The 26,901-nt window shown below is 40.9% G+C and overlaps 1 long non-coding RNA gene across 1 annotated transcript in view; it reads right to left on the reverse strand.

The window, feature by feature from the left end:
- Positions 1-264: 264 nt before the first annotated feature.
- LOC143265702 (uncharacterized) overlaps positions 265-26,901 on the reverse strand; it is a 35,229-nt gene continuing 8,592 nt past the window's right edge. The window contains exons 3-7 of the long non-coding RNA XR_013040377.1: positions 15,723-15,944; positions 15,469-15,640; positions 12,829-12,874; positions 12,692-12,767; positions 265-571 (exon numbers count right to left, since the gene is read on the reverse strand). This is a non-coding gene — a long non-coding RNA (uncharacterized LOC143265702). The remainder of the gene's footprint in view (positions 572-12,691; positions 12,768-12,828; positions 12,875-15,468; positions 15,641-15,722; positions 15,945-26,901) is intronic.

Below are 26,901 nucleotides of genomic sequence, written 5' to 3' on the forward strand. Positions count from 1 at the left end.
ACCATCACGATACCGATCTGCGTACGTAATTCGTCAGTCCTCGATGAGCACGCTTTACGAATACATGTATCAATTATTTTCTTTTGTATCAATTATTTTCTCTTAAATATACTTTATTGTGTTACATTTATCACATACTGTGTTTAATATTCCAACAAAAATGACCCTTTTAGGAAGTAAGAAATAAAACCAAGATGCAGACGAAAATTTCTACAAAGATAACAGTATTAATTACAGGTAAGCATTAACAATACATTTTTTACATTAGTAGTGTAGGAAGGTTTCTGAATAACAACTAAGTCTTTGAGAATCAGGATGGTATCTATATTTTAAAAGATCTCTCTCTAACGAGGAACGGTGACAGACTAACTTTCCCTCAACCAGCGCGAAATAAGGAAAACTCTTTCACCAAAGGGCCACGTGACCCCGGTCAAAGTGGCCTGTCCGTCACCCCCATACAGTCAGGGACAGACCCACCACTTAGGCCCTAAGTAACTGCCAGTCCAACCGTCTACAGTTCGGCCAATCCTGATAATAATGACCGTCCTCGGTCACAAGTGGTTACCTCGCTCTGTTAACAAAACACAAAATACCAGATGTACAAGCAAACTTAACAGTAATAAATTACTTCCGCCAAACATCGTATCTCTACACAAAACAAAATACAAAATATGAAACACACATTCTATACAATGCACACATTAAATACTGTCGCTCTAACATACAATTATACAGTAACTACATTAACATTAACACTCTTAACTTCCTCATGTGTCGTCCTAACTACGTTAACGCACTATAATTAATAACGTATCCAATGCTTCATCTGGTCCGGACCCACAATACCCGTAAATGGTATACGCGTTAATTGAAACCCTTCCACGTCTGTAACGACGTATCTATCCCTATCTAAAACTTTTTTAATTACATAAGGTCCTTTAAATTTAGGTAACAATTTTTTGTTTATTCCGGGGGTTACGTCTACATTCCGAATCATAACATAATCGCCAATTTTGTATTCCGTGACCTCTTTATGTTTCCGATTATACATGTGTTCATTCATCTGCTGGCACTTAATTATTTTTCCAGCCGCTTCCTGACGTACAGTGGGTAGGTCCCTAACTTCTTCATTATGAGCTTCTAACATTAGTCGTAAATTATCTGTAACCGTACCCAACTGATTCATACCAAACAGTAATTCGGACGGGCTTTTCCCTGTCGACCGGCAGATTGTATTATTTAGCGCAAATTCTACTGACCCTAAAACACGGTCCCATCTTCCGGGTGTTTCCGAGAGTTTCGCCAACATTGGTGCTATTACTCTATTGAACCTTTCTACTTGTCCGTTCGCCCGAGGAGTCCCAATCGCAACTAATACCTGTGTGATTGCCTTTATGGCTAAAAATTCTTTGAAAGCGACAGATGTAAAAGAAGTACCTCGGTCACTAACTAAACGTTTAGGTTTACTGTACGTTCTAAAATATTCCGTTAAATGTTTGACAACCTCCTCCGTTTTTGTCGTTTTACAAGGATAAAGTTTTATGAATTTCGTGAATCCATCTACCACGGACAAAATATATTTATAACCTATTCCAGATTTTTCGAGAGGACCATAGTGGTCGACATGTACCGTTTGGAAAGGTAAATTACCTTTCCCTACACTGTGTAAAAATCCTTCCGACTTACCGCTAAAAGGAGAAAATTCAATACATTTTAGGCAATTATTAATATATTCTTTGACTTTCTGTCGGATTCGCGGAAACCAATAAATTTTAGTAATATTATTAACAACTTTGTCAACTCCTACATGCCCCAGGTCATCATGACACGTTCTAATTACATTATTTTCCAAACATGCTGGTACGTAAAACAGTAATTTATTGTTTTTTATTTTCCTATATACTAATCCATCTCTTAACTCAAAAAATTTATTCTCGCTTATTTGCAATTGCTCCTGAAGTTTACGGATTTCGTCGTCTTGGCCCTGTTTAATTGACAATGTTTGATCAAATGAATTTGGTTCTAAAACAAGTATTGAATGGTTGCGGCTTAAGGCATCTACATGTAACATTTTAGTTCCGCTCCGATGTTCTATTTCATAATCATAATTTTGTAAGAACATTGCCCAACGAGATATACGTGGATTAACATTTTGTTTGCTCAAGGTTAATCTAAAACTATCGCAATCCGTAATGATCTTAAAATGTATACCTGACAGATATATGTGGAACCGTTTTATCGCATAAATGACGGCTAAACATTCAAGTTCAAAACTATGATATTTAGATTCTTGAACCGTCGTCCTCTTACTAAAATAAAATACCGGCTGGAATAAATTGTTAGGTTGCTTTTGTAAAAATATTGCTCCAAACCCGCTGCTGCTCGCGTCGCAGTGTAATTCAGTCTTTAATTTCGGCGAATATATAGCTAATAAGGGTTTATTTACTAAACACTCTTTCAACGTAACAAATGCTTGATTTTCCCACTGTCCAAAACAAAAAGTAGCATCTTTTTTCAGCAGGTCATATAACGGTTTCGCTATAATCGAAAAGTTTTGTATGAAGCGACGGAAATAACTCGCTAATCCTATAAACCGTTGCACCTCTTTTGTGTTCTTCGGGGCAGGGTAATTGAGTACGGATTCTATATTTTCTTGAGCAGGTGAAATACCACTATGTGATATCGAGTACCCTAAATAATTTATCCCTTGGAACGCGAACAAACACTTATCTAATCTGAATCGTAAATTATATTCATGTGCTAACTTAAGCGTTTCCCGTAATATTTCCATGTGTTCATCTATTGTTTCAGTTGCTATTAAAAAATCGTCGATGTATAATAAGAGTTTATTTTGTCTAACTAAATTACTGAATATCTCAACTAAAAATCGCTGAAAAATGCGGGGTGCGTTTGTTAAACCGAACGGCATTTTCAAATATTCGTACTGTCCAAACGGTGTAATAAAGGATGTAAATTTAATTGAAGATTCTGAAACTGGTACATGATGAAATCCATTTTTCAAATCTAATTTAGTGAAGTATTTCTTATCACGGAGTTGATCTAAATAATCGTCGATGAGCGGAACTGGAAAATTCTCTCGAATTGTAATTTTATTAATTTCGCGGTAATCTACACATAACCGGATTTCTCCATTCTTCTTCCTCACCAATACAATAGGACTTGCATAAGGAGAGTTACTGGGTCTGATAATATTTTGCTCTAATAAGTTATCTAAAATATTCCTTAACTTTTCTTTGTCTGCAAAAGATAATCGACGCGGTCGGAAACTAACTGGCTGATCTGACTTTAATGATATTACTGCTTCGACGGAGCACGGCCGATGAATTTCAGTAAAAGGACGGTTCAGTTCCTCTAAGTACATATTTTTGATTTTCTCCCTAATTTCTGCATCTAAATTAGGATTGATATACAAACTTTCAGTAACGGTTATCGGTTCCTCTAAATATTCAATCTGTAAAATTTGCCCCAAAAATTTTTCGTTTTCTAAATTATAATTAGTCTCTCCGCTCGGCGTGATTTCAAAAGCTTTACCCATAACAATACGTACCGTTGGCGATAAAATAAAATCCCTACCCAAAAGTGCAAAATACGTTATCGTGTTATCCGGTACTACCAAAAATTTAACTGTTAATTTAATGTCATCTATCCTAATTTCGGTCGTAAAAGCACCAATGACGTCTAATGGCGAACGATTAATACCGTAATAATTCAGTGGACCGGATGGGTCAAGTCTGAAAGTCGGGGGTAACACACTTTGTTTCATCAGACTTACCGGTGAGCCGGAATCGACCATCGCTGTAATCGCTAAATTAAAAACTAAACCGCTATTGTCCTTAATATCAAATTTCACCGGAATCATAAATGGAATCTCAGGAGATCCTGGTTGTACCAGGTTTGTGGATGTACCTGGCGCTGATAAAGCTGGAGTTGAAGAAGATGCCGCCGCCGGTGTCCGGGACGATCTTCCCACCTGGGTCGTCGAATTTTGCGGGCAATCCTTGACGTGATGCGACGCTCCGCACTTGAAGCAACTTCCCCGCTCCCTGATTGGTTTTGTGCAGTCCCTCTTCCAGTGTCCAACTTCGTTACAATTGTAACATCTATTCTCTCTCGCTGGTCCACCATCCTTAGTAGCTTTCCCCGGAACAGATTTTCTAGATGTATTACGGTCTCGCAGAGACAATTTTCTAAATGTTTCTAACAGATCCTCGGCCGTCGTGATTCGCTGCATCCGTGCCTGATCCTGCATTGATCCATGACTGATACGAGTCAGGAACTCCGTCAATTATCAAATCAATCAATTCCTCTGGGTCGACCACAATCCGACTCGCTAGGATCATTTTATCCTGAAAGTAGTCGCAGAAGGACTCATCTCTCTGCCATATACGACGTTCAAATTCTCTTCGTGCCGCCAATTTGTCGACGCGAACATCAAACATTTTCCTTATTTCCTCTAATAATAACGGTGCCGACAAGTCCATCAAATGTGGTCTTGCGCTAAACCATTTCAGGGCTTTACCTCGAAGCCGTAGCATTATCATGGTGGTCGTGTCGCCGTCGTCCATTTGGTACATTGTCTTCAATTTTAATACTTGCTGTTTCCAAATTCCGAAATTTTCTGTACCGGAAAATTCGCTCAAAATTTCTGCAACGGTGTTGATGCTGGCTGTAGACCGCAAACTCATACTGGTCGACCCTACTGTCTGTGGAGTAAGAGCTAAATCCCTTTCCCGTCGCGTCACTTCCAACTCCCGTTGCAGGAGGTCTCGCTCACGACGAAGAAACTCCACCTCACGATCCGTTTCATGTACACTACTGCTGGCTGCCGATAAATAATCACCAGCCGGTCGCTCAATTGGTAGCGGAATTGAAGCTTGCGCGTTCTCAAGTTGTTCCTGATTTTGCAAAGTATCTTCAATGTCCGGTTCGGCAGCAAACAATCGAGCAATCAGCTCACTTTTGCTACCCGACACAGGCAAATTCCTGATCTTCAATTGCTCCTTAAGTTCTGTCATAGTTAGCTCGCTTAAATTCTTCCTTCCTGCCATAATACACTTCACCTCTTAAACTAAATAGTACAGGCACTAACTGAACGTTCACTAAATTGTCGTGCGTACAACAAAACTCTAAATTCCGTTCCACTAAACACTAAGTAACTAAATGTCTGAAAGATCTATTGTCTAAACAAAAAAAAATATGCAAGAAAAAAAAAAATCAATATTGACCGGCCTAAAATGATTGATCGCGTTTTCACAACCACGCACCAATCTAACTGCGCGAATCCCACTTCTGAAACTGTAGGAAGGTTTCTGAATAACAACTAAGTCTTTGAGAATCAGGATGGTATCTATATTTTAAAAGATCTCTCTCTAACGAGGAACGGTGACAGACTAACTTTCCCTCAACCAGCGCGAAATAAGGAAAACTCTTTCACCAAAGGGCCACGTGACCCCGGTCAAAGTGGCCTGTCCGTCACCCCCATACAGTCAGGGACAGACCCACCACTTAGGCCCTAAGTAACTGCCAGTCCAACCGTCTACAGTAGTTAGTTGTATTAAATAATAAGACACAATGTACATATTGCATAAAAACCGTGTGTGGTGCAAGATTTTCTTTTTTACTGCTCCAGTTCGAACGGATAATGTTAGGAATTCGTATCACTCTTGGGGTCCCCGCATGCGCCGGGGAAGGACCACCGTGGGGGTTTTAGTGAATAAAAATCCCACGTGCACTCTCCCAAGGGTGCGGGGTATCTTTGGAAGATTTTCCCCGCGTAAAAAAAAAAAAAAATTCGCACCTCTTCCGTAAATGTTACATCCCAAACTAGTATGGCTTGTTACATAAGTATATTACCAGATATATCTATAATGGTTCGTATTCTTTCTCAGGATTTATTAATTTCCAATACGCCATACCACAATCAACTGGTTATTGGCAGCAACGTTTACTGAGGTATTTTTAATTATGCGCCGCCTCCGAAAAGGTTGAAATGTATTTAATATACTACCTAACGAGTAAATAGGTTTCATTCATATCTGTTACGTAATTGTGTGATTGAATGAAATAGAAATTACTCCATTAGCAAATAGAAATTATTTTATACTTTTTAGTGCATTTCGAAGTCGGCGTATTTTTTTCTTAAAATTATTTTATTCTTCATCACAATATGTAACGAGAATAATTTTCCATATTTTATCCATTATTTCTTTGCCATAACGAATAAACGTATCGAATAAATTCGATTTATTCTGATTACGTGAGTAGGGACTGATTTCGTTATTTCTTATTCATGAATGAATGATAATTCAAGAATAATCCAGATTTTTTATTCATTATTCGATGTAACTTTCATCTAACAGCTTTCTATTATACCGACGTTATACTGACGTTACACTGACGTTATACCGACGTTATACCGACGGTATCGATACGTTTGTTCACGACGACGATCGGCCGTCACACTCAAAGCTTTTGCTCACGCTTTCGCGCGGCCGGTCTATGCGCGCTCTCATTGGTCAGTGTTTTTTGTTAATAACTCGAAAATGGAGCCTCAACCAATATTTTGGCAAAGGAAAAAGTTGTTCAGAATCGCCCCACCTACCACCCCTTTTCGGGCCCTACACTAATTGCGGGACACCCTGTATATACGCGTTCGTAAGAGAATTGTTCCTATTCTATTCTTTGTTCGCTTTGATGCTGTAATGTAATGGTAAAACTTTCGTTCAATTTAAAATATATTATATGCGATTTCATATTTTCATATATGTAGTTTTAAAAGTGTATTATCAGTTAAAATATATTGTTTAATACAAAAATTAAAACACGTATTGCTTTAATAAGAGAACACTGCCAACACTAACAATGAACTATGGAAGGGGATTATGTCTGTGACGGATCGGTGGGGGAAAGCCCGAAGGGGGTTCCCTAGAGTGGGGGCAGTTAGGGAAAACGGCCCTCCACGCACCGATGCTCACACCAACGGCCGATTTATTTAACGGGGCGCCAGTGCTAATGCACTCGTCCGTAGTAATCGCCCTTCCGGCTGCTCTGTCGGGAGCGGGAATCAGAGGGGGTCAGAAAAAAACTAGTAAAAGACCCGCGAGTTCGTATCCAATAGAAAATGCTTTTATTCGGGCCTCCAAGTAGGCCACGTAAGCAGAACAGAAAAATGAATTCGCGTGGGCCCCACGCGTTACAGGCAACGGTCGAGGAAAAAGGGGTCGACTCGCCAGTTGCGAGGGAGGCTTTCGCGGTGCGGGGGCCAACGGTACGCGCGAGTACAAAGATAGAGAAAATACAAAAAGGTACAAAGACGCTGAGGTATTCGTCCGCGAAGGAACACGCCCTCTAGGGGTCGTGGACAGTAAGGGGACGTTGGTCCTAAATACCAAATACAGCGGAACAAAAGAAACAACTAGATTAGAGGGGACGGTGTCGTGTAGACCGTCCGCGGCCTCTAGGGTCCTCGTCACTGGGGCCAGGGGTCCTATCGCCCTCGCCCACGCGCAAATAAATATCTAAAGAAAAGGGTACGGAGATAGCTTCCACCTTTTTGCGCTGGCGTATCCAACCACCAAAAAAAAAGAAATCCAAGCTGGGGCGGCGGCGACCAATCCACACAGGCACACAGGCACACAGTACAAAGAACAAAAGAAAACTCAATAAAGAAACGGAACGCACTACTAAATTACAAAAAAGAGAGAACGGAACAGAGCCGGACGCAACGCGCAAAAGAACACAAGAAAAAAAAAAGAAACAAAACGGGGCTTTAGCGAAAAACGGCAATACATCGCAGCTGCTCGCCAGCTTCTCGCTTCCATCCTGTTGGTCGCTGGTTCCACATACCCGAGGTCGCGGAGGGTTATAAAAATCGCGACACGTCTAGCCTGAGGTTTGGGTCAGGCGCCGGTTCGGATCCGGCGTCGCCCATTCGATAGGGGTGACGGTAAACCTCTTGCATCAGTATGGAGCGGGCCTATCCCGTAACTTTTTTAATAGAGTTCTTGGGTGCCAATAGGGCTGACCACCCGATAAACCGCTTCTCGGTTTTGGCATCACGTGACTAGGGTTTTCTTTGACCGGAGGAAGTGGCTCCACTGTGGCGGAGCTCCCATGGGCGAACCCGAGAAAAAATTTTGACTTAATATGTCAAATATAACTTTAAAAACGTATAACAAAATAGCAGGAAGTGATGATGAGGGAGATAGCGTACAAACGCACATGGGGAGTGGGGTAAGGGATAAGGATAATAGTTCGAGGAGTAGTGGGGATATCAGGGAGAGGACTATGTGTTCAGAGTTAGAGAGGAGTAATACAACGGGGAAGGGGCAGATAGAGAGTAGGATGGATAAGAGCGGGAATAGTGGGGAAGGAGAGGGAAGGATCCAGGGTACAGGGATATGTTTACAGGGGGAGATAAGGGAAGAAGAGACGAACATTTTGGAGACGAATATACCACGAGGAAGGCAAGTTTAAGAGAGGGGAATGACGCAGCTAGAAGAGGTATTCAATGAGTGTAGGGAAATTAAGATAGCGAGGGATTTAATTAAACTAAGCGAGGAAATTGGAGTAATTTATAATGGCAGTAAAAATCTAAAGAGGGAACTTAGGTATGAAGTAAATGAGCAACTAAAAAATGTAATTATGGGGATCTCTGGGACAGTGTCTAATTTAAATAGAGGAGAATTGGTGGATTTAATAAATAACTGGCCGAAAAATATGGAGGATATAGTAGAAGTGTTAAGGACCAATAAGAGATTTAGTAATGTTTCATTAGCTCATATTAATGAGAAAATTAGATTGGGGCGCGTACAGATAGAGTGTGGAGAGGAAAGAGAGGATACAGGAATGAGGGATAGATCTAGGGATAGGAGCGGTGAGGGGGATGAGAGAGAGACCTTTGAAGCCTGGGGGGATAAGGAAGATCAATCATTTGATGTAGTAAGACCCAAAAGAAAGAGGCCAGGTAAGGGATTAGTAATTACTTCGGACAGTGATACATCAATTTCGACACCGGGTGGAGTAAGTAAGAGAAGGGCGGAAGACCGCCAAATAGCAGAGGAACTCACAACGGACAGGATAACTGAAATAGGAAGGAATAGAGAGGATATGTCTGAACCAAAACCTTTTAATGGTATGGTTAAGATTATTAATAAGGAAGGGAAGAAATATGAAGAGCTTCTAAGAGAGATTAAGAATAAAACGGACATGAGTGGGTGTAATATTATTCAAACAAGGAAGACGAGGGGTAGGGAGGATATTTTGGTATATGTGGAAACAGAGGAGGATTTAAAAAAGGCATATGAGAGGATTACTAATGCAGGATATGATTGTGAACGCATTATTGGGAGGAGAAAGAAAATTATTGTTACGGGAATCAACGCTGACGAAAAGAAACAGGAAATAAGCATTATTAATAGGATCATAAATATGGAGGATGGTAGGATAATTTTTTGTAGAGAAAATGTAATAGGAACTAGAACAATATGTGTAGAAGTGAAGGAAGAGCTAGCTAAATTGTTAATAGAGAGAGAAAGAATAAAGATGGGATGAACTATGTGTAGAGTTAGAGAATACGTAGATGAAAGGAAGTGCTTTAGGTGTGGAGCACGAAACCATCTGATCTGGAATTGTAAGCTTACAGAAAATGTGTGTTTCAAATGTAAAAGGCCAGGACATCTAGAGAGAGAGATTGCTTTAGGTAGGAAAGGGAACAAACACAAGAAGTATCTGTAATTGATACGGATATGGATAGGAATTGGAGGCAGAATGATGGATAAGTGGATAAGAATAAAGGAATGGGAAATAAGGTAATGAGTAATGGGGCTAATAGGCATGGAGTGCTAGAAAATGAACGGGAGGAATTAGAAGAGGATGAATAGACACCGATAACCAGGGAAATGAATAGAATGAGGAGGAACCTGATAGCGCAGTTTAGTCAAACGGAGATTAGGGAAATAGTAGACAGGAAAGGGAAGAAAAGATTTAGGAATATCGGAACTCAAACTGAAGATGTAATTATAGTGCCACAATCCACGCCAAAGTGGAGTGATGTGGTCGGTAGGAATGTAGATAAAAGGACGAAGGGAGAAAGGATTGGAAGAAATAAAAAGGGGGAGGAGGATATTATAGGTAGAGATAAGGAAATGGAAAACAAGGAAGAGAAAGGAAAAGAGATTAGGAAACATAAGAGTTGTGCTGTCTTTGTCAAGTATAACTCTGGAAATTATAAGGAGAACTTAGAAGACTTAAAAAAGAGGGTGGAGTCGCCCAAGGATGTTCAAATTAAGGAAATACGAGAAGCTAGGTCGGGAGGAATTGTTATTGAATTTATGCAGGGGCAAGATGGGGATCCCTGGATCAAACAAATGGAGAGTAAGATCCAGGAGGTAGGCAGGGTAAGGCGTTTAGAACCAAGGGAAGGTTTGCGGATTAGAGGGATAGACCCACTTATGGAAAAGGAGGAATTCAAGGAAGCCCTTGTACGAGAGTTGGAACAGGAAAGGGTTAAGGAGGATGCTATCGAAGTGGTTCGCTTTTTTAGGGAGCAAAACTCACATCGGACAGCAAATGTGAAACTTCCTGTCAAAATAGCGGAAATGTTAATTCAGAAGGGAACGATTAAAACGCGATGGACCAGAGCTAGAGTCTCCAGAGTATCGCGCATTTTATTATGATGCTGAGGATGCGGAAGGTATGGGCATTCCACACAGAACTGTAGGGATGTAGGAGATGGGAATAAGGAAACGAGGGGAGGTAGGAGAGATTTACTGCGGTCTACAGGAAACATAAGGGAACACAGGAATGAGGATGGAGAGGTAAATAAAGAGGGAGATGGGGATCAAGGAAACGTGGGAAATAAAACAAATGTGGTGTTAGCTTTGGATGAAGTAAGAGAGGCGATTGCGAAAATTACAAGCTTTCAGTGGGATAGTAGCTTGGAAAAAGAAACCTGAAATAAATAAGAGGTTGTGACGAATACGTCACGAGCCGTTCCGTCAGCCGCGCTCCGTCGACCGCGCAACGTCAGCCGCGCACCGCGAGGTGGGGAGCCCCCACCGAGACCACCCACCGCGACCCGATACTACTTAGATAGCGATCGATCGCGTGATCGTTTGAGTTGGCCTGGAGCTTCGGCCCCGAAAGGATCTCTCCGGAGGTCCTCTCCAAGGCAGTAAGGTCTTCCTAGTCCGGTGATAGCCTCGGACCGGGAGGACTGGAGGCCACCATCGGCGTGGAGGGTAGCCCGCGCGCCGAGGCTAGCCGCGCCAACGGTCAACCGACTTGTCCGACCTCGTGGATAGCCCTCGGGGAAGGTAAGCCGTGGGTAGTCGTTACGTTGGAGGGTAGCCCACAGCGTAACGCCTGCCAGACCGTGGAGGCAAGAGCCAGCAACAGGAACACTCTCGGTCTTAATAAGAGAAAGGCAAGGCCAGAACTGGCCACTTACCCCGTGTACTTTACTCTCCTTCCTTCCTCCTCTCAATCGCGCCGACCCATAGATATAGGAACCGCGAAACCCGCGAACGCGTTCGACCGACCGTACTGCGAACTCCGCGAGATGTTCCCTCCGTCCGAACCGCGAACGCGTGCCGCGACCGATCCGTAACTCCGCGTGGCGTTCCCCCGTTCTGCCGACCGACCGACCGTACCGCGAGCGCCGCCGGGTATAGTTTATAAGATAGAATGCAAGCGTAGGACTAGCGTGGCATATAAGGATAGCGTGTAAGACGATATTGTATAAGCGTAGCATGTAAGGTTATATTATACTGCGTTAGTATGTAAGACCCGCGCCGCCACCGCCGCTATTTTGTAACACCGACCGATTGTATTATAGAAACCGAAGACTACGGAGGCATCGGCACCTCCACCGGCGGACCAGGGCCCCAGCACGTCGGGGAATTAATTATTAATAAATAGAGATAGAGATAGCTAAACACCGTGTTCTCTTTTCACCCGCGACCAGTTCCCTTCCTTCCACGATCGGCCCCCTTGCGTCGGCCCTGGCGCGCTGAAGCGTCTGGCACAAGGGGGGCCCGTGAGCCGCGTACTTCACCGCGCAGCCTAGCTACGCGAGTGGAGGAAACGGCCACGTTACAAGGTTTTTATCTTTTATTTTTATTTTTACTTTACTATGGCTAGTGTAAATGGTACCCGGAGCGGGGATAGTGGTAGTAACTTCGTTAAGTGTGTACAAATTAATCTAAATAACTGCTATGGGGCGCTGGATTTACTGGTGCAGAAGATGAGTAAAGAAGAAATACAGATAGCTTTAGTTACAGAACCGCTGAGGAAAATTGGTAATTTAAGATGTTTTTGGAGTATTAGTAGAAAGGCGGCTATTATTATAAATAATAGAGAACTAAGAGCGGCAGGATTAATTGTGTCTAGGGATTTTGTTACTGTGGAGGTTCTAGGTTTTGTGTTTGTATCAGTATATGTTTCACCTAATGTAGATTTAGAATATTTTATAGATTCATGGGATAAATTAACTGGGATAATTAAAAGACTATATGAGAATGGTAAGATCAATTGTATTATTACAGGAGATTTTAACGCACATGGTTGGATGTGGGGGGCTAACGTACAGGATGTGAGGGGGGAAATAATTGAGAAATGGATTTTAAGGGAAAACTTTACTTGTTTTAATATAAGAGGAGTTCCAACTTACATGAGTGCCCTGGGTGAATCCGTGGTTGATCTTACGTTAGGATCAGCTGGGGTGGTTGAAAAGCTCAATAACTGGACTGTAAAGGACGAAGAAATCTTTAGTGACCACAGATATGTGTGTTTTGCACTGTCACTTACCTGCAGGAATGATTTCTTGACGGCAACTCAGGGTAGGCGCTGGAACCTGAAAAAGATAAAAAAGAATAAATTAATGATTTTGGAAAGCTTTAAAGACCCGTCGAAATGGGTTTAAATGAAACTATGGATCATGTGGAGGGTATTAATGTGGTATTAACTAAGGTTGCTGAAAAATTCTTAAATCGTAAGGGTAAACCTAAAAATAAAAAACAAGTTTATTGGTGGGACTCAGAAGTAGAAATAATGTGGAAGACCTGTAACAAAAAAAGACGGTTTGTTATGAAAATGAAAAAGAAACATGGAATTAACAATAATAATTACCTTGTAAATAGAGGAGAATATAAAGACCTAAAAAATAAACTAAAAAAATTAATTAAAAGTGTCGAGTCGAATTCCAAGAAAGAGGGGGAAACACGTAGCCCGAAATTGCGTCGCATAAACAAGCACGTGTTGTTGCTCGAGAACACGTGCACCTATAGCTAGAATCCAGTTTTTACCGGATCATTGGAGAAACGACAGGTTCGAGCTTGTCCGTTACGATTCGCGAATCGACAGATTCATCCGGGATCGGTTTGGTTCGGGGACCTTTGTGACCGTTAGGGCTACTCCGCGGAGGCGCGGGGTGGTCGCGCGGAAAGCGAAGCCGGTGCGGCAAGCGCCCGAAAAATTAGTTGCTAATCGGCAATCGAAAGAATCACAGCTCTAATACGCATAGTCGTCCGCCACGGATTAGTCGTGTCGAGTACAAGTATAATTCAGTGTTCGGTGCGAGCTACGATCAGTAGATCAGCCGCATCCTTTACTGCGTTAATTAAAATCTGATATTATTCATCAAAAATAAAGAGTGTAGAGTCACGGGAAACGCGCGGGAATTCGCGACGCGACGTCATAGCGTCTCGCTATCTCTCTCGAACCTTCAAGAAGATCTCGCGCGGTCCTATCAACAACACGCTGTCTTCGGCACGCGACCTACCTTTTTCTAAGCAAGCCCCACGCGCAGGCTTCCTATTACGGCCCAGCGCCTATTTCCATTTCCTAGTCCAGCACTAGCGAAACTTATTACGGCCCAGCACCTATTACATTTACATTTCCTAGTCCAGCACTAGCGAAACTTATTACGGCCCAGCGCCTATTACAATTACATTTCCTAGTCCAGCACTAGCGAAATTTCTTACGGCCCAGCGCCCACTTTTATTCCTAGTCCAGCACTAGCGAATCATAACATCGCGGTTGGATCCAACCCTTCCTTCCCTCCCACCCTTTTTCTCTCGCTTCGTTTGGGATATTATCATACACACACACACACACATACGTCGTTTTCTGTGCAAATTGTTGTATTTCTTCGAGGAGGTTTTTTTACTCGGCTAAGCTAGGTTTTTCCTCCTCTGGGGCAATAAATTCTACTTATTGTCCCCAACATTGCGTAATTTTATTCGAAAACCTTCCCATCCATCCCCTTTAAAACAAAGCATAAATTGAATTGCGGAATCTCGGCGCATTGACGAGGTTTCGACAAAACAAAAAGTAAGAAAGGAAAATGCTGGGATGCTCTTATAAGAGATTTAGATAGAGATGTGTGGGAAAAGGCGTTCAAAATAGCAATGAAGAAACTGAGAACTCGGGAACCCCCACCTTCTATGGAAGAGTGTAGGAGGGCTATAAATGAACTCTTCCCTAAAGGAATGGGTTTAAGGGGTAAGAAAAGGCTGGAACTCCGGATGGACAATATAAGAAGAGAATGGGGTGATGCTCTTCAGATTACAGAGAAGGAGATTAGAAGGGTTGCGAGGAGAATTAAAAAAGGAAAAGCCCCTGGCTAGGATGAAATTCCAGGGGAACTTTTGTCTCTATTGGTAAAGGCGAATAGTAGTTTTATAGCAGCTCAGCTTACTCAGGTGTTTCAAGAGTGTCAATTCTCGTCTGGCTGGAAAATAGCAAGGGTGGTGTTGATTCCTAAACCTGGAAATCATGATCTTAAGAAATATAGACCAATCTGTCTAATTAATGTGTTCGGTCCAAGCGTCGACATCTAGCGGTGCATGAGTATTGGTAGGGTAATTAATCGATAAAAGATCGATCGGTGGCACCTCTAGATGAACTCATCGCCGGGAGAGGTGAGACAAGCGACGGTCGGCGACCGGTCGAAACGTGCAAAAGACTACGCTTCTGGGGCATTCGGCAAGAATCGCTGGAGCAGTACGAACGTTATAACGAAAATTGTAATCGTAGACAATAAAGTCGTACATCAATTCGTTTTCAATAAGACTCCACCTGCCAGAGTCCAGCGTCTGCAAGACTCGCATTTCGGGACGCTACAAATGAGATTGGAAAACTCTATGAACGTGTGATACATGATAGAATTATAGATTGGATGGAGTTGAATGCACCACTACATAAAAGCCAATTTGGTTTCAGAAAAGGTTTCTCCACCATAGATGCCATTAAAAGATTTATTAAAAAAACAAAGAAAGCTATTAATGGTGATGGAAATGTTTTAGCGCTCGGCATCGATATAAGAAATGCATTCAACTCCATCTCTTGGAGTTCAATAGTTAAAGCTCTGGATGATTTTGGTATGCCCTCCTATATTATTGGATCGATTAAAAATTATTTAAAAGAAAGAAAGGGAGTTATACAAACAGCTGATGGCCCCCTGGAGTTCAGTATTACGTGTGGAGTTCCGCAAGGTTCAATCCTTGGGCCGTTGCTTTGGAACATAGCGTATAATAAGATTTTAAGGTCCATGGAGGAGCTAGGGGTAACGCCTATCTGCTATGCAGATGATACCCTGCTGCTCGTCAGAGGGAGAAATCTGAAAAAAATGATAAGAAAAATGAATAGGACACTATGTATATTGGTGAAAGAGTTGGAAGAAATGGGGTTGAAAATTGCACCTGAAAAGACGGAAGTAATTCTGTTTTGTAGATTAAGCAGGAAATCCAGACACCTGAAAATTAAAATTAAGGATATAAAAATAGAAATTAAAAATAGTATCTTATATCTAGGTGTACTTATTGATAATAGGTTATCTTTCGATCTGCATTTGAGGCATGCGGAAGAGAAGGCCAATAGTGCTCTCCAAGCGTTAGCCCGCATCCTTCCAAGGGTTAAAGGACCTAAAACCAAAAAAAGGAAATTATTAGTATCGATAGTATATTCTATTGTACTATACGCAGCTCCGATATGGATGGAGGCCCTTGCGAAATTAAAAAGGAATCAAAGAATTATTGATAAAATATATAGGAGGTGTGCTCATTTAACATCCAGAGCTTATAGGACCTCGTCTGGTTTAGGGGTGAGTGTGATTGCAGGGTTGCCACCCTTGGATTTGACAGCTAAGACTAGGACTGACACCTATGAGCAGATTATTGATAAAAAAAAAACTGGAGATGAGGTAGTCCTGAGGAAAGAAAAAATGGAAATTAAGAGGGAGCAGGAGATTATTTTGTTAAGGAACTGGGACAGGTAATGGCAGGAGTATCGCGGCTCAGAATGGACGAGGTCTCTCATACCTGAATTAGTTCCATGGATTAAAAGGGAATTTGGTGATTTGGATTATTTTTTAACGCAATTTTTAACAGGTCATGGAGCCTTTAATTTGTATTTGGAAAGGATAGGTAGGAGGGACTCATCCATTTGTAGATATTGTCACAAGGCAGAAGATACGGCTGCACATACCGTGGTCTTCTGTTCGTTTTGGCCAGGGGTTAGATCTCGGTTTGGGGTTGAGTGTACGGGCTCCTCGGAGTTACGGAAATGTCAGGGGTTGATTGCAAATATGCTAAGGAGTAAGGAAGAATGGGATAGGATACAGGGTATGATTGCTTCGATTATAAAGGAAAAGGAAGATGATGATCGTAGATTAGGCTTTTAAATTTTATAATATGTAAGGGTGGCCCGTGAGAGGGAGACACCTGCCCTCATATATGTTTGTAAATTGTGACCTAAGTATGTGTGTTGTACTTATTTTTTATTTTACTGTTGTACTCATTTATTTTACTAAGGTATTGACTAGTTCTGTAATGTTATTTTTATATATATACAGGGTGTCCCGCAATTAGTGTAGGACCCGAAAAGGGGTGGTAGGTGGGGCGATTCTGAACAACTTTTTCCTTTGCCAAAATATTGGTTGAGGCTCCATTTTCGAGTTATTAGCAAAAAACACTGACCAATGAGAGCGTGCATAGACCGGGCGCGCGAAAGCGTGAGCGACAGCTTCGAATATGACGGCCGATCGTCGTCGTGAACAAACGTATAGATACCGTCGGTATAACGTCGGTATATCGTCGGTATAACAGGAAGCTATTAGGTGAAAGGTAAATTGAATAATGAATTAAGAAGTTAAGAATAATATTAAGTTCTTCGTAATTCGTGAATGGGAGATAAACCAATTAGTTGTTGTTTACCCAGACCAAGTATCTTGTATTTATTTTAAGCCTTCAAAAAGGAAAAAGAATAAATTCACGAAAATTCATTCTGTCGATTATTCTAATGAAGCAAATGAATGAATTCACGTTTCAAAACGAATGAGTACCTTCCCTACGAAATGGGATAAAATTGGAATAAAATATCTAATGCAGTACCTCATTGAAGTGAAATAAATCAATTGCTGCGTACGTATAATTTTAAAAATACGGAAACAACTTAAATAAAACTTACCCATTGATTCATGAAAAAACTAGCTTCAATAAAAAATATTTATGTCACCGGGTAGATCCACCGATCAGAGCATCAACAGCTGATATCCTGGCAGGGTCAATGAACTCTCAATTTATTTCACTGTCTCTTTCTAATAATTGCACAACATAAGCACGACCGGTAAACGGACCGAATGAAAACGCGTGAACGATTATTCATAGATATGTATGTTTAACGATACGCTATATTCTCATTATAAAGTATCCGAATTGAGGAATCGATATTATATTGTATTTTATTAGAAGACATTGTTAGAGTGGCCACGGATCGCGGTTTCGTTCTCGATCGCGAGGCATACGTCGCGAACGGTTGCCATGCAACGATGATCTGTTGAACGACTGCAGCGTCGATCGACAGTCATCGTTTATTGTCGAAAGATACGTGTTGAAATAAAATGTATCGTTGTTTTTAATCAAAAATTCTGTTTTCTTGCTTTCAAGATAATATAGTTTAAATTATTTCTGAATATTCGTTTATGTCTTTTCATTCGTCGTATTTATGTGTTGAACTCACAGTGAAAATTAGTGAAAATTAGTGAAAAATGACAGAAAAAAGTGATAATGAAAACTAATAATGAGAGATGACAGTGATAGGTGACAGTGAAGTTTCTTGAGAGTTTTTTCAGAGTTTCTATTATTTATGAGAACAGTAAGGATCGGTGGATCGACCCAGTGACAAAGATGCATTTTCATCGTGATTATTTGCGGTTCAATGGGTGAGTTACATTTAAATTTATTAATTATTCAATTCAAATTTTTATTTGTTGAATAGAAAAGTTATTTAATTTTTTAAAAATGAGAATTTGTTCTTTTTCATCATCACAATATCGAACGAAAATAATTTTCCACATTTTATCCGTTACTTCTTTACCATAACGAATAAACGTATCCAATAAATTCGATTTATTCTGATTTCGTTATTTCTTATTCAGGAATGAATGGTAATTCAAGAATAATCCAGATTTTTTATTCATTATTCGATGTAACTTTCATCTAACAGCTTTCTATTATACCGACGTTATACCGACGTTATACCGACATTATACCGACGCGGTATCGATACATTTGTTCACGACGACGATCGGCCGTCACACTCGAAGCTTTTGCTCACGCTTTCGCGCACCCGGTCTATGCGCGCTCTCATTGGTCTGTGTTTTTTGCTAATAACTCGAAAATGGAGCCTCAACCAATATTTTGGCAAAGGAAAAAGTTGTTCAGAATCGCCCCACCTACCACCCCTTTTCGGGTCCTACACTAATTGCGGGACACCCTGTATATAAAATAATATATTGCACGTATTCTACATCATTATGAAGATATTATACTTCGCACAAGTACAATTTACGCGTTAAGATCCTCCGTGCGTCGAATACTGCCACCAGTACGCGCCCATAATGCGGATCAAATGCGATATCTGACTCAAACGGCATATTTTTATACAGGCTCCTTTGGACCTTCAAATTCTTTTTTTTAAATATGTTAGTGTAAAAAATGTAATATAATACAATTTCCAGAATATTACGTATAAAAATCAATTGTGCACCGAACGGAAGGTATAAAATGTACGTATAACTTCAACGACAATAATATTTTTTCCACAAGCGAAATTAAAAATTTCAATTTATCCGTATTTTGTCTTTTGACCTATAGTTTACATGTGTAAAATTTGATCAAAATAGTACAAAGTTTTATTTAAAAAATTTGCAAAATAATGTTAATTTTTAACATATTTTTTAAACAAATAAATTTTTCAAAAATCCACTTAGGCCATATTATTGGCCTTCTAAAACAGAAAAATTTGCACTTTTAATTTTTTGTCTAGGCCTAATAGTTCCTGAGATATTCGAGAAAATATGTTTTGCAACCCCAACTTTGGGGGCCATTTTCACCCCTTCAGCATGAACGATGGCCGATAAAAAAAAATACGTGTCAAATATTTTTTTGCGTTCTATATCATACTCAAAGCGCATCAAAATCGACGATTGGCGATTGGGTAATGTCCCTTGTTAGGAAACTTGCGACGCCGTCGATCCCCGACGACTTTTTAGTTACTCTGTGGAAGAGTCGGCTTCCAGCGAATATGCAGAGGGTTCTCACCGCAACGACGGACAAAACAATTGCGGTGCTGACGGAAATGGCAGACCGTATACATGAAATTCGACCGGAGCGTGGACATATTGCCCAAACATCCAAGCAGGACGAAATCAGTGCGTTGCAGGGGCAAATTAAGCAGCTAAAACTGCATATCAACGCGTTGACACGGAACAGGAGACGATCACCTTCGCGTAACAGAAGACGCTACCGATCCCGCAGCCGCGAGTCCTCCGCGGAACGCGGAAACGAAAATCCGGATTGGTGCTGGTACCACAACGAATACCAGAAACGGGCGAAGAAATGCCGATCGCCGTGTACTTGGAGTGCGGGAAACGAAAAGAGCCGTCCGTGAACGCGGCACTCGCCGATGGTTCAACCTCCCGCCGCATTTTCGTGCAAGATCGGAGCACGAAAATTTCATTTTTAGTCGATACTGGTGCCGATTTGTGCGTGTACCCTCGGGAACGTCTACGTGGACCCGCGAAGAAGTGCACATATGAACTTTTCGCGGCTAACGGTACGCGCATCGCCACATACGGTACAATCGCGGTGGAATTGAACCTCTCCCTCCGTCGAAGTTTCAAGTGGCGTTTCATAGTGGCTGATGTGAGCACACCCATAATTGGAATGGACTTTTTAAGCCATTATGGGTTGTTAGTGGATCCGCGTAATAAACGCTTAATCGACTCAGTGACATCGTTATCGACGACAGGTTACGCGGTCAACATCGACGTCGCCTCAGTGAAGACCGTCATCGGCGAATCTCCATATCACCAGCTTTTGGTGAAATATCCAGATCTCAGCCGACCACCTGTTTTTGGGAAGCAGGTAGCAAAACACGCAGTTCGCCATCATATCAAAACAACGCCAGGACCGCCCGTCTTCAGCAAACCTCGCCGACTCGCCCCGGATCGTTTTCGACAGGTAAAGGCCGAATTCGATTTAATGATCGAACAAGGCGTAATACGACCATCGAAAAGTCCATGGGCCTCGCCTCTGCACGTCGTCCCGAAGAAGGATGGCACTCTCCGACCGTGCGGTGATTACCGTGCCCTCAACGCCCGAACAATACCTGACAGGTATTCGCCGCCGCACATCGAAGATTTTGGACAACAACTGTACGGTAAAAAGGTTTTTTCCAAAATTGATCTCGTGCGTGCGTATCATCAAATTCCGGTCGCTCCGGAAGACATCGAAAAGACCGCGATTACGACACCTTTCGGTTTGTTCGAGGCTCTGAACACTATGTTCGGATTGCGTAACGCTGCTCAGACGTGTCAACGTTTCGTTGACGAAATCACACGCGGATTAGATTTCGTATACGCGTTCATTGATGATTTTCTAATCGCGTCCGAAAATGAAGAGCAGCATTACGAGCATTTGAATATTTTGTTCAAACGGCTTGATAGTTACGGCGTAGTGATTAATCCTGCTAAATGTATTTTTGGGGTTTCCGAGATAACATTTTTAGGGTATACGGTTAACGAAAACGGTGTGAAACCGTTAGGCGAACGCGTCGAGGCAATTGTAAATTTTGCGCCCCCCACCGACATAAAACAATTACGCCGGTTTTTAGGTATGATTAACTTCTACCGTCGTTTCATACCTGGAGCCGCTAAAATTTTGCAGCCTTTAAACGAGTTATTAAAAGGTTCGAAAAAAGGTAGTGCGCCCGTTACCTGGACGGTTGACGCACAGAAATCGTTCGATGACGCTAAGCAAGCTCTCGCGAACGCGACTTTGTTAGCTCATCCCGTACCGAACGCGCCGTTAAGTATTGTCGTCGATGCATCTGATTATGCTCTAGGCGCGGCTTTGCAGCAGTGCGTGGACAATGTTTGGCAGCCCTTAAGTTTTTTCACAAAAGCATTAACTCCGTCGCAGCGAAAATATAGTGCGTACGACCGCGAATTACTGGCGATTTACAGTGCGGTTAAACGTTTCCGTTATGCAGTCGAAGGTCGCGATTTTACAATTTTTACAGACCACAAACCGTTAGTTTATGCTTTCAATCAAAATTTGGATAAATGTTCACCGCGTCAATTCCGTCATCTTGATTATATTAGCCAGTTTACGACCGATATCCGTTATATTAAGAGTTTTGACAATACTGTAGCTGACGCTTTGTCCCGCGTAGATGCAATTTCAAAATCAATCGATTATCGAACATTGGAAATTGCGCAAAAGGAAGATAATGAATTAGGTGATATTCTTAGTTCAGATTCCGGTGCGCTAAATTTGAAAAAGGTCCATTTTCCTGATTTCGACGTGCACTTATTCTGTGACGTTTCGAAGGACTGTGTACGACCATACATTCCGAAACCGTTACGGCGCAATGTATTTAACGCTTTACATTGTTTGTCGCATCCAGGTATACGCGCTACGCAGAAACTTGTAACTGCACGATTTGTATGGCCTTCAGTCAATAGGGATTGTAGAAATTGGACACGACATTGTATTCCGTGCCAGCATTGTAAAGTTAATCGTCACGTTTCTGCGCCGATTAAATCTTTCGACAATTTAGCAGGTCGTTTCGAACATGTGCACCTCGATCTTATTACGATGCCATATGCACGCGGATATAAATATTGTTTAACGTGTATCGATCGTTTTTCGCGTTGGCCGGAAGTAATACCGATTCCTGATATGGAAGCATCGATCGTCGCGACCGCGTTTCTTTCGAATTGGATTGCTCGTTTCGGCGTACCTTTGAAAATTACAACGGATCAAGGACGCCAATTCGAGTCCGAATTATTTAAAGAGCTGTGTAAATTGTTAGGTTCAGATCACGTTAGAACGACCGCTTATCATCCCCAGGCAAATGGCTTAGTTGAAAGACTACATCGACAATTAAAAGCCGCGATTAAATGTCACGACACCGATAACTGGGTTGATTCGTTACCTCTTGTTTTATTAGGGATACGAACTGCGATAAAAGAGGATTTGAACGCTAATGCAGCTGAATTGGTCTATGGTACAGGAATTCGATTACCAGCGGAATACTTTTTGCGTTCTGACCGCGAAGCCAATTCAGAATTCGTAAAGAAATTAAAGGAACGCGTTGATAGTATCAAACCGAGCAAGATGGTACGTCACGGTATTCGAAAATCTTTCGTCTTTAAAGAACTTTCATCGGCATCTCATGTTTTTCTTCGTCACGATGCAGTCCGCAGTCCATTGCAACCTCCATACGATGGACCGTATGAAGTGGAGCAGCGTGGCGACAAAAATTTTGTAATTAAGATCAATGGATCAAGCGTTAGAGTTTCAGTAGACCGTTTGAAACCTGCGTTTATTCTTTCAGACGATACCCAACGACAAAGCGAACGCGACAGGGTGTCTCACTCTTGCGAAGAGCCTCCCGTACCTGAAATTGACGAGGGTACGAGAGAGAGCAATGCGCAACGAAAACGTGGTGTTTCGCGTTCAGGGAGAGTTGTTCGTTTCCCTGATCGCCTTCAAGTCGGATTCAGATAGTTATAAGAGCGTAGGATTATTATTTAGTTTTGTTATTGAATAATTATAGTTTTAGGTTTATTAGTGAATCCGCATCGATGTAATGGTAAGTAGTTGTAGGTATAGCTTGTAAGGATAATGCGATCGTTTCCCCTTTTTTGTTACCAGTATATTATGTGCAGCTACATCGAGCGTTTTCACTGGTAAGGGGGTGCTGTAGCGTGCAGCGTTGATTTTTTCGCCGCTACAAAGTCGATGTTTCGGGGCCTGGGAAATGTCCAGGTACCGGAGACAATAAAACTTTCGCCGACCAGATGATGTTCCGTTGTCGTGTGTTTACGGGATTTCTCCTCTTGAGTTTTTCCCCGTGCTTGTGGGGGTAGGCTCAAGAGGCAACGAAAAAGGTCATTCGAATTACCGACTTCGACTCGAACGGTCACTTTTCGATCATCGAACACCACGCGCATTTCGATCAATAAAGTTCTCGTTATTGTTAATCGGACTACGATTCATTCACCCTTCACCTCAAAAGGAATATATTGTTACTAATCTGTTAGTTTGTTTAATTAGAAAATTAGTCATTCTTTCACGTACAACTGATTATAAATTTGGCTGCGATTGACGTTTGGCGCAATATTTATAAATAAGTAATTTGTTTGTTATTTAGTCTGAAATCATATATACTAAACTGGTTCGAAGAAGATACCGTATCGCATGAAATATAAGATGTTTATACATTTGGCGCGTTACCGCTACGTGTTCCTCGGAAGAAATAACGCAGATATAAGACAAGAATCGATTGATACTACGAGACGAAATAATTAGTTATATGAAAAATAGATAGAAGAGAAAAAATTTATAAATAAAGCATATGCGTAATAAAAAGACTTTTTTAAAAAAATGTACTGTTTCTAATAATTGCAATAACTCTAAATATTTTTTAACGTAGATATAGATGTAATAATAAAAAAAAATGTTACATACTTACAAAAATAATTTATGTGATTACTTTAACCCTTTCATTACGGGTGCCACCTATAGGCGGCGGCCGCGCGACGGCCTGTGTGTACGGGTGCCGACTATAGGCGGCGGCCGCGCGACGACCTGTGTGTATGGGTGTTATATGTAAATAACTGAATATTCATACAATATACTCGTTTTCATGTTTTTCCTATAATACGATGAAACAGTTGTTATGTAGCTCTTAAAAAAGTGTACATACAAGACAATCACAAAGTGGCGTTGAAAAACGTTAGTCCGAATATCGAAGACTACTGACGAGCAAAGTGCACACTTCGCGGCGCGGACTGCCGTAAGGAAAGGATTAATGCTATTCCTGCAAGAGAAAAATATTCAAAGGTCAGGTATAAGAAATAAAATCCGTATAGAGGTCGAACTGTGTTTATTTCGCCAAATAACACTTCTAATCAAGGATCAGTCGGATGACAATGTTTTACTAACTAATAGTTACAGTATTTAGTTATTTAGTTATATAATGGTATTTAGTTTTTGACAATTAATTCAAAATTGTAATACTTATGTTGTACATTTTAATAGAGTAAGAATTTGGAATTTAATACAATATAAGCAGATTTTTAAATTATCGATAATTTTTACATTGTTCCTTTCAACGTTTTAAATCTAATCCGCTCCCGCGCCCAGCACCATCAGCGGCAGCACCATCACCGCCAGCACCACCACCTGCTCCCGTAAGTTGAATAACAATTCTTCGTCGCGTTTTTCTCATTAAAATGCCACCAAACATGATATAATGGAGATCATAATTATTTGTGTAGCAAGTCAAGTTAGAATGAATTCATATCTCTGCAGTAAATGTACAGATTGCCGTAAGTGTGAAAATCCGAAAATTGTATGGTTTACTACACAAGTAATTATTATCGTAAATATATTGTGCTTGGTGTCATTTTAATCAGGAAAACGAAATGAATACGATTGTAACAGTTTTTGTGTTGCTATCCTTTTCTACGTACGACTCCTGTTACTTCTGCGGATCTTGATTGTAACATTTACGGAATAGGTACTACATTCTTTGTAGTGTGCCGAACGTAGAAAGAGACAGCGATACAAAAGACAAGGAGGGATAGAGTTTCGAGCGTTCGGCAAACATTGAAAGACTCGTGCGTGTTCTGTTTTTTAAATTCAAAAATCAAAATTCTTTATTTTTGGGTTTTCGTCGATGAAACTTTGATTATCGTATTTGTCTCGTTTTTCTGATTAAAATGACATCAAACACGATATGATTACGATCGTAATTACTTATGTAACAAACCATAAAAGTTTGGGATGTAACATTTACGGTAGAGATTTTTTTAACATTTACGGAGAGAATATTGTAGTACCTATTGTATAAATGTGAAACTCCAGACCCGAAAATATGTTTACACCTCATTATTTTTATCTTATTGCAGATGAACAGGCGACAACGGAGGAGGTTGGCGTCCGCGTTGCGGCGGGGGGCAAATCCGGTGCCGCCGCCACCACCTGATCGGCGGCAACCACGGGGACAGGGCGATGGACGGGGACGGGGACGGGGAATCCCCGGATTCCCCCAAATAAGTTCTAAATACAGTAAATATTCGATATGTGCACAAATGATCTGTACGATATGTGCACCAAAGTTATCCCCACCACTGGGGGGAAGACCCCTTCAGACGCCGAGAAGCTCGATCGCCGAGAAATGTAACATGATCCGGGTTCGGGTATATCCGTGAAGCAATACATATACAAATATAAAACTTTTTTATTTTTGACTTTTTCGAAATATAACTTTTACCGAAAGATTCTTTACATTTTTCTGATTAAAATGAGACCAAACACGACATAATTTGGGCTATATTTACTGGTTTAATTGACGATGAAAGTTTTTCACGTCGAAGAGGATAGCGAGTCAAAAAGAAAGAGACACTACGATTGTGGCTGTCGGCAAAGATCAAAAGTCTGTTCAATTGTTCACAATCCTAATACGTTGCTAACTTTTTTATTTTTTATCAAATTTTTATAAAACTTTCTCTATCATGTTCGTGACATTTTCCTGATTAAAATGAGACCAAACACGACGTAATTCGAGTTATATTTACTTGCAATATCTTATTAGAGTAAAATCATCGATGTACGCGTAACACTTGAAATTACAAGTAAATATGTCTCGAAGTATGTCGTGTTTGGTCTCATTTTAACGACAAAAATGTTACAAATATGATAGAAAAAATTTCACAAAAAAAAAAATAAAAAATAAAAAAGTTTTATTCTTGCATTAGGAGTGTCCTTCTGGTAGGTCACTGTTTGTTTACGTTCAGTCTCCTTCGCTCGAAATGTAGGAACTGTACGATATCTGCACCAGTTCGGTCCCGAGAATGGTGCACATATCGAATATGTACTATACATAGTCTAAATTATTTAGTGTTTAGTCTTATTTTAATCGGAAAAGTATGAAGAATACATTAGTAAAAGTTGGATAACGAAAAAATGGAAAATAAAGAAGTTTTACTCATTAGTATTATCCCTTAGTATGTTTCCGTTTGTTTACATTCGGTATCCTTCGCTCGCTGTCCTTTTCTACGTTCGGCAAAACATCAATCAACGTAGGAACTGTACGATATCTGCACCAGTTCAGACCCGAGAATGGTGCACATATCGAATATTTACTGTACTTCTCAATAAACCAGTATAACTAATTACGTCTACATTATTTGCACGTGTACCTTCCCTTAGAATTAAGTCGCTAGAAATAAGTAGAAAATAAATATAAAAATACAGGCTAATCTAACCGGAATTGAAGTAATTTTAAATAGATTCGCATTAATAA

Source organism: Megachile rotundata, chromosome 13 (genome assembly GCF_050947335.1).
Source record: "Megachile rotundata isolate GNS110a chromosome 13, iyMegRotu1, whole genome shotgun sequence".
NCBI classification, from domain to species: domain Eukaryota; kingdom Metazoa; phylum Arthropoda; class Insecta; order Hymenoptera; family Megachilidae; genus Megachile; species Megachile rotundata.